The sequence below is a fragment of the Mesitornis unicolor genome, unplaced genomic scaffold, assembly GCF_000695765.1.
Source record: "Mesitornis unicolor isolate BGI_N332 unplaced genomic scaffold, ASM69576v1 scaffold21453, whole genome shotgun sequence".
In the NCBI taxonomy this organism is placed as follows: Eukaryota; Metazoa; Chordata; class Aves; order Mesitornithiformes; family Mesitornithidae; genus Mesitornis; species Mesitornis unicolor.
This window is the reverse complement of record NW_010174243.1, coordinates 20,658-27,743: the sequence shown is the minus strand read 5'-3', so window position 1 is coordinate 27,743 and position 7,086 is coordinate 20,658. Positions and strand designations below refer to the sequence as shown.

At 38.0% G+C, this 7,086-nt stretch overlaps 1 protein-coding gene across 1 annotated transcript in view; it reads left to right on the top strand.

Moving 5' to 3' along the window:
• The first annotated feature begins 3,088 nt into the window (after positions 1 to 3,088).
• Positions 3,089 to 7,086, top strand: part of AZIN1 (antizyme inhibitor 1) — a 21,044-nt gene continuing 17,046 nt past the window's right edge. The window contains exon 1 of the mRNA XM_010180989.1: positions 3,089 to 3,240. The gene's annotated coding sequence lies outside the window, so the exon portion shown is untranslated. The remainder of the gene's footprint in view (positions 3,241 to 7,086) is intronic.

Genomic DNA, 7,086 nt, shown 5'->3' with positions numbered 1-7,086 from the left:
TGCTGCCCCCTGTCCTTCCCACTGGGCCCTGTGCTCTGGGAGAGGGCTGTTAAACACCAGAAAAAGAGGGATCTTTACAAGACTTTGGGATGGGGTGGGTGTTGTTCAGTGGTGAACAGCAATGGAAATGTTTCTCCCGTGGGGACAGTTTTACTGGAAGCAAGAGGCAGGCGCGCTGCCTTTCGGGCAGCTTGTGCCACTCACTGTGCTGGGAGGGTGGTGCAGGTGCGTGTTTGCAGCAATGCTGGACAGTACAATCTGGAAATGTTTCAGTCTCTCCAATTAAAGGAAGGACTGAGTGCTCTGGAAGGGAATTCAGACTGTCCCTTCGTGAAAGGGAGGCTTAATTGTGTAATGGACTAATTTGGGTATAATAGCATATTTCAGTTCAAAATTCTGTTGATGCAGTGCAGCTGACTGAAGAACTCCTCCAGGACCATTGCTTCCTTCAAGACCTGTTCTGCTCTGGAGACTGCCTTGCCACAACCCCCTGGCCCTGGTCTGGCAAAGCCCCATTGTAACAGAAGAATAGTTGGGATTTTTTGTGGACCCGAGTGACTGGTGCCTGCAAGTCTGTCAGTTGGTGTAAATGTGCAAGGTCATTGTATTGCTGGATTTTTTGGGTTTAGTTCATGGATATTTTAGCTCAGGTCACTGAAGGGTCTCTTTGCAGAACTGGAGAGATGCAGTGGATCATTTTCATTTTTTTTTTCCGAAGAAAGCAAATCAGTGCCTGGTTTTGTAGGCCTATGTATGTCAAACATGGGGAGTTGAGGCGGCTGTTGAGCTGGAAAGAGCCTGGCCACAGCTGGGCTGCTGACTTTCATAGGACTTGCTGCAGGGATGCAGTTCTGGCAAAACTATGTGCTGTGGGCGGCTGGGAGGTTATTTTGTTTCTCAGTTGAGTGTTACTCTTCAAGTATGAAGTACAGTGTTACTGCTTGAACTGCAGGTCTAACTTGAGGCACCTGCTAATAGAGTATATACAGTAGTAGTGTGTGTGTCTGTGTGTATATATGATACATAATGATGTAGATATATATGATACACAAATGATATATAAGTAACATGCATAGAGATGTCACTTGAGTATTAAAAGGCAAAGCTGCCTTGTCAATTATTCCTGCAACTCAAAGCTTGTTGTTTAGCAAAGAATGCTTTTATACCTACTTTAAGACCCTTAAACAATGAACACTTCGTTGTGGCTAATCACATGCACAATTTCTCTAAAACGGTGTTTGTCCATGTGAGTTATGGACACTTAATACACTTGTGCTGCTTAAAATGGTAGTCCTCCTCTGCCACAGTACAGCAAGCTAACTCTGTGCTGTTAAAGCAGAGTACAATTACTGTGATTTGAATGGCTCAAATCGTATTGTTTTCTTCTCTGAATATTTAATATCAGCAAATGTGGACAAAGAGGGCAGTTGGGCTATTTTCTGTACATTTGTGTAGATCCTTCGGATAAATAATTCTAACTTAAATTCTGAAGGGCTATTTATTTGAACTCAGTGCAGCTCAGAGTTGGCTATTGCTATGGAAAATGATTGGTTTTCATTCCAGCTCCACAGGAACTTCCACTGCACACTTCCTTCTTGGGACATAGGAGAATATTTATTGAAATAGTACTGCAGGTGATATTTGTCTAAAGCATGGCTTTTTAAGTTTTGTGCTAAAGGTCATGCGCTCTCCCTAGAAGCACCTGTTTTTAATGACTTGTTTTGCTGGAAAAGTAAACTTAATCCCTAAACACTGGAAAATTTATGACTTTAAGAGTATAATCAGAAAGGTGCTAGTGGAGCTAGTAGTTAATTCTACGAAAGTGTTGCCAGCTTTTAGAACTGTTGTGTACATACTCTGAGGGATAAATGTTACTGACTTCTTGCTTTAGTGGAAGAAAAGGTTAAATGGTTAAATACACTGCATATACATTAGCTGGCAGAATCCCTTAATATCCAAATTTTAAAGCATTGAGGTTTATTTTTAATATCTGCTACTGAATGCTAATTTATATGGTAAAGCTGAAGAGATTGCTCTGTGGAGTTGCTCTGAAGCAGTTCCCTCAAGTTTTATTCACTCTGTGTTTCAGTACTTCATAGAGTATGATTGAATTGGAAGGTCCTATAGTTACAATAAGTAAATAAGTAAATAAAATTTCAATAGTATTCTAGTTTAGTTTTCTGATAGCAAGAATAATTTAAAAAATAGATTTCAGCAGTTTAACTGTAATGCAGTTGAAAAGATGATCATTTGGTGATTCCTAGAAGCCAGGTTTTTGTAGTTAGCATATGTAGTCTCATTTAAACAGTGAAAGAAATGTATGTTGGATTTACACATGACCAATTCTATACCGTACTTAATTTTATGAAAATGATAGTTCCTTCTAAATGGAATAACTTTTTAGCAGGGCTGGTTAATGTTTCCTTGATGGCTTTTTATGTTTGTTGTACTGTTTTCTGTGATTGTTTTACCTAAATTTGAGTAAGATAGCCTAGTACTTTGAAATCCTGCTTTGAGATGTGTAATAGCCTTTAAGGACCATCTGAAACCTTTCCTCATTCCTCAAGGCAAGCATAAGTTACTTTTTACTGTATGGCTCATCTCTGGATTTGTCTGTATGGTGTTCAGTTTCACTATATAAAGCACTTTTTCACCCACATGCTGTGCTCATTCGCAGCAGAGGAAGAAAACATGGCAGGGGAATTCTAAAATAGAAAGGAAGTGGGGAGGGGAAGAACCACAGTAGTTACAGGGTTAACACTTTTGGGAGGGTAGTCCAGTATTAAGGCATACTATCCTAATGCAGGATCATGTACAGCTCTTTGCCTTTAGTTTTGAAAATATTTCAGTTCAGACTGAAAGGCAGGCAAACAGGCAGTTTTGCTTGCTTAATTCACGTGTTTTAGCAGTTCTTCATATATCTGACTTGATCTGGCTCAGCATTTACATTCACTCTTGAAAACTGAACATTTTATGCGATTATAAACTTTCATGGTAGGGTGTTGCAAATCTTAAACACTGCTGAAAAGGCATTTGTTACATGTTATAAGATAAAGCTTTTAATTTGTTCTATGAAATTTATTTTTGTGTTTTCTTCCACAGGGCAAAATCACTGATCAAGTTTACAACTATCCAGAGGGCTTAGGAGAAGTGCTTTATAGAGAACAGTTCGACTTCAACGCTGAGCCACCTTGGGAACCTAGCTGATGATAGTAGGGTTCCATCTCCTAACTTGTCCATGTAAGTCTCTTTTCCTTCTCTCTTCATCTGTATGCAGGAGGATAAGCCCGTCCAAAAATACAAACAGCATATGTCGGCTTTTTAATAAGCAAGGTAACTGTCTTGGTATAGATTACCAAAATTCTGAAATAGTGGTGTGTATGTTATATGGGGCTTTTGTTCAAAGGAGAACTATAATTTTTACTCACGTAATATTTTTTTCAACAGTTATCTGATGAATGTGAGACTTAAACATATGTGAGTCAACTTCATAAATTGAGCTACTTTTCTGAATTAAGGCTGTTGGCTACAGAAATAAAATGCCATAACTTTAGTCTCTTGGTGGTTATTCTGAAGTCATGAATTGGCACTGCATGACTGTTAATAGCAAGTCATGATTTGCTGAGTACTGTCTGATTTCTTAATGTATTTTATACTGAAATGGTTAAAATTTGCCATTGTGAAAAGTAACGAATGCTGATTGTACAGGGTGTGCCTTCCCAAATGCCTGTCTCCATTATTTGTTAATTACTGTCCACTTCCACAAATAGTTGCAGTTGAGCTGCAGTAGAATGTGGAATTGTGTTGGATAGAAATAGTGTACCAATTATAAATGCATTTAAATTTTTAAGAGGTAAATAGTTGCTAAAGAAAAACAAAACCAATGATAACTGGTTAACAAATGAATGTGCATAGCTGTTCTTAAGGAGCCCAGAAAACTCTGGAATGTATGTGGTTAATCCTGTTCTGTTAACACAAAACAATAGCTTTATGGGGTTTTAACAATAGCCTTAAATGCATTGTAATATCTGAGTTAAACTGATTTTATACAGCATTGCTTCTGTCTAGCTGAAGGCATTTTTGTTTGGCTTAGTGCCTATAAATTATATAATGCTTTTTAATGTAAAACTTGAGAACGAAAATGGTTAAGTGCATCTGAGGCAGGTACTTTTTAAATACCACAGAGTCCAAATGCCAGTTGTGTCAGTGTATCTCCTAATAACGTACTTAATGTAGATTTGAAAATACTGCAATAAGAGAGGTGCAGGGTAAGCTTGGTTTATCTTAATTTCTGGCTTTAACTCCAGAGGTTATGTTCATTTGGTTTTGTTTGAAACTTACTGAATTAACTACATGTATCTGATTCTACGTAGATGACTTCTCCATTAAAGTGAATACAGTTAATGCTGAATATTCTGTGAATATCGCTGTTATTTTGTGGGTGTTAGATAACTTTTCAATAAGCAAAATATCTGAAAAAAATAATTCTCTTACTCAGTGTCTGAGTTCTGGCTCATTCTTGTGTGTGGATAGAGCTTTTGCATGACATTTTGTGCTTCAACCAGAATAAAGTAAAGTAATAAAAAGATAAGAAAGGCAGGAGAATTGTTAAGAGGAAGGAGTTAATAAAGTATAAAATGTTAAGGTACTATTAAATAGATCTCAATTTCAAAGCCAAAATTCCTTCAGAACAGTTTTAGAAGTTTCTTTCTTTGTGGATAAGGCTGTTCTGAGATTACTCTTTTTCTGACTGGTAGACTGATGTGCTGTGGCAAATAGTGCAAGATACAGCTTGTCCTAGAGTGGCGATGCCACTGGATTTGCTCTATTTGTAGCTGAATGTTAGAGATGATATCTGTGTTTATTTTGAGCTTGGATGTATTATGTCTTCAGTAATAACATACTGTATGCAAAGATAAGTAGTTCAGTATTGAATGCAGTGGTGATGTAGGTAGCAGCAGTCTGAGAGTGTTTGCCAATAAATCTCTATGTGTCTTGGTGTGCTGGAGCACTGGTAATTGCCTGAAACACACAGCTAAGATGCAAGTTAGCCAGCTAATTGGTAGTTTGAGTCCCGTTCAACTTGTAAAGTGACTTAATGGGAAAAAGGTCAATTGAGCTTTTAAACATAATTATTAATATCATGTTTCAGTGGAACTCAAATAAAAATCTTCTGTCAAAAGGTGTACTTACTTAGATTCCCATTAAACTTCCTTCCTTTCTGTAATTCTCTCCCTCCCACTTCTGTCCTTGTATTGCCCTGGCCAAGGAAGAACTTGGAACTGAGTTCTGTCTTGCTTATCAAGCTCTGACTTCCTGAGCAGCCTGGCAACTGTGTTCTGAAGTCTTGGTCCTTTGAAAATCTGTTCTATTTATTGCCACATCTGGTTGGTCAGAAATGGGCAAATTAGTGACGGAAATCTGATCTATTAATGAGCCTTGTCTATGCCAAGCGAAAGTGATGGTTATCTGGACTGGCTGGCCTTTAAAGCTCTCTTGACCATCTGAAGAGGACTGAGTGGCAACTGGAGAACAGGAGGGCTGGGGGCACTGGGGAGGCCAAATTCTAATACGAAGAATAGGCAGTAACTGCTTACACTGTCATGAAAAGTGCTGGTATGGTACCACAGAAATAGACATGCACTTAGGAGAGTACTGATTTTTTGTAAGCTTTCCTAGCTTATTGGCTTTGAATAATGTATTTGAACTGCAAGAAAACAGAAGGCGATTCTTAAAAGCATGGCTTCTGTAGAAGATGCCAGATGGGACATTATTTTTTAGTATCTATGCCCTTTGCTTTTTTACTCTTGCAGTGTATGGAGCAGTCCTGAAGGAATGGTAGGATGCAGCTAACCAAAGGGATGCAGGTACTCTGCCATGACCCTTGGTGGATTTGTACTGAGAAGCAGCTTGTGTAATGCCCAATGTCCACTGCCATTGGAAATAAAGACACCTGCTTCAGCATTTCCATCAGTTGGTTAGTGGCTCCATTCAGCAAACTGAATGATAAGGATATAAGTTGGTGAAATGGCATCTTAGAATGTTTTTTTAAAGATATTCCCATTATAAATAGGAATTTCCTGCATTGAAAACAGAGGACTTGTTTCTGCTTTTCCATATACCTGTTATGTACTTAATTGCCAGTGTTAATGGCAAAATGCTTCTACTTTTTTGACCTGTTACTCCTGAAGAACCAGCACTGTAAGATGAATGTGCTACATTTTTATAATTTTTGCATCAGTGTAATTATTAATCTCATAAATATTTATTTTGTTTAATAAGATATGTAGTTGAAAGGCATTATTGGAAGCCTGTTTTATTTGCAAAGATTTTGTTCTTTGCAGAGGAAGTTTTTAATGAAAGAATCAAACCTCAAGTTGTTTTTTTTCAGGCCCATCAATATGTAGATCTGACAGTGTAAATAAAATAATTGAAAATTGTTTGTTACAGATGCTTGCATATGACAAGCATGTGTTTAGTTAGTCACTTTCAGAGCATTTTAATTTTCTTCTATTCCAGATGTCTGCATTAATTGCAGTGTTTAAATATATAAGCTTTTAAGATAAAAGTTCTTCATCTGGAAGTCAGTCGTGTTAAACCCTAAAGAGCCTGAGGATGTAACGACTTCAAAGAAAGCAATTGCATGCCTATGTAAAAGTCTCATACCACTTGACAGCTTTTGTTTGCCCTAAAATATATGTCCTGGGGCATTGTGCAGACTGACATTTCAGGTGGTAAAATGGGTGGTGTTTCCACACTAAATCTGTCAAATCATGACATGCAGCAAGTCTGCACTTCCACCAAAGACTGAACTCTACTCTAATGACTTCTGACTCGTCTTAGTTGTAGAAGAAGTCTTCAACCATCCTCTTGGTTTCTTTCTGCATATGTTCATTTGATCTTTCACGAATTTTATCATTGATTCTCCTCCCCCCCCACCTCAGGAGCAGGGCCAGTCAGAACAGAGTAAGCTTATAGCACAATCCCAAATCCTACTGCAGTTATTAATCCCTTAAGGAAGCATTTCTCAAGTGTGTAGTTTTGTGGTGGTGCTGTAACAGTACTGTTAGGAATTTTTCTCTTTAT